We start from the raw sequence: 2,085 nt of genomic DNA, 5'->3' as shown, positions 1-2,085 counted from the left end.
AGAAAATTAGAAAAAAAAATTCATTTGCAGAATTATCATATCATTCCCCTATAGTAGCGTCACCTTGTTGCCATGCCCCTTCACTACGGGCCACATCGCACGTCTGGCAGCATTAGCTTTCACCCGTGAATTTTGATAACCATAGAAAATATGATGAAGCCAGTTTGTTTAGAGAGTATGGGGGTCACGCAGGCACGACTACAATAAATATAATCAAGAAGCCCATATCGGCATCCTCGCGTACACACTTGCAATCCTCATGACGCCCACGTAGGCGTCATCTTATGGAAGTGACTAGGGCGTGAAAGTTTGGGTTGTACACAGCCGTTCGGGACTTTTCGTACTCTGGCTACTCGTGCCAAACGTATTTCTACAACACACATAGAAATGTATAAATAGCGTGATATATCGTGAGACTTGCACAAGGCATCCAGTGTCTGCAGAGGCCCAAACTATGGGGGGGGGGTACAAGGAATCTGGTGTCTGCAGAGTCCCAAGCTATGGGAGGGGGTGGGGTACAAGGAATCTGGTGTCTGCAGAATCCCAAGTTATTGGGGGGGGGGGAGGCTCCAAGGCATCCAGTTTCTGCAGAGGCCCAAGCTATTTGGGGGTGGGGGGTAAAAGGCATCCATTGTCTGCAGAGGCCCAAGCTATTAGAGGGGGGGGGGATCCAAGGCAACCAGTTTCTGCAGAGGCCCAAGCTATGGGGGGGGGGTACAAGGCACCCAGTGTCTGCAGAGGCCCAACCTATTTTGGGGGGGGGGGTACAAGGCATCCAGTGTCTACAGAGAGGACTCTGCAGACACCAGATTCCTTGTATCCCCCCCCCCCATTGTTTGGGCCTCTGCAGACACTGGAAGTAGCAAAAACCTGACTATGCGCAAGGAGGTGCGGTGTGTGTGTGTGGGGGGGGGGTGACGTCATACCTCTCTCTCAGGTAAAGTAAGACGACATGGCGTCATAGACGTTTCCAGCGACATTTCCAATAACAGTGGACACATTCATCTCTTTTCTTGAATCGGATCTTCTAATAATTATCGAGTCAGAATTATGGTTTTGATAACTTGAAGGATCCCGTACAGCACTGCTCTATTTATTCTCTTATTTCTGCTGTATGGGCTCTTTTGAGTTATCAGAAACCACAATTTTGACTCGAAGATCAATTGAAGATTACTCGACAAAGCAAAGGTTTATCTGACCTTAAAAACTCTTGTCACTTAAAGAATATTTTATTCTGGCCAACGCCATACAATTTCAATCAATTTAAGTCGGATTTCTGAGCGCTGAAGGACCATTTTTTTTTTCTTTTTTAATATTCTTAACGTCTGTGACTCACAAAATATTAAAAAAAATTACAAAGGAGGAGCATGCCGACAGGAGACCTTTTGGTCCATAACTAGTATGCAAATATGATAATAATGATAAATAAATAAATTGATAAACAAATAAATAAAAATTATAATATTATAATCAATGAGAGGATATCACAATTGTGCACACAACTGGGATACAACTTTCTTGATCCTTAGTATCTCTTTTTTTCAGGCGTCATGACCTTTATGCTTCTGATGGGATACACCTTACTCGCAGAGGCAAATATGTTCTTACAACCTCATTGTGGGAGTTTGTAATGAACTAGTTACTTCTTTGGGGTAGAAGCTCAAAAGGACGGGAAAATAGAGTATATTGAAAAACAGAGTAGGGCATAGCAATAATGTAGAGCAATATGTCAGTATAGGATAAAATATCATTTTAGGATATGATGTTGGTAGGGGATGGAATACATTAAGATATAATGTCAAAGAGAAAAATATCACGATGGGATGTAATGATAGTGGAGGACAAAATATCATAATGTGGTGTAATGATAGTGGAGAACAAAATATCACGGTAGGATATAATGTCAGTGGAAGACAGAATATCATTTTAGGAAGGGATGTCGGACAGATTGTCAATGAACGACGGGAGACTGGTATGAAACGCGGTGACGTAGAGGGGTAAGATGTACATAAGAGATCGGATGACCGTAAGGGACCAGGGCTCGGGTTCCGAATAGCGACTGTAATAACAGCGACTGTCAATAGA

Source organism: Oratosquilla oratoria, chromosome 36 (assembly GCF_046742065.1).
Source record: "Oratosquilla oratoria isolate Oo_2021 chromosome 36, ASM4674206v1, whole genome shotgun sequence".
NCBI lineage: Eukaryota > Metazoa > Arthropoda > Malacostraca > Stomatopoda > Squillidae > Oratosquilla > Oratosquilla oratoria.
The sequence above is the reverse complement of the archived record's forward strand: the minus strand, read 5'-3'. Positions refer to the sequence as shown.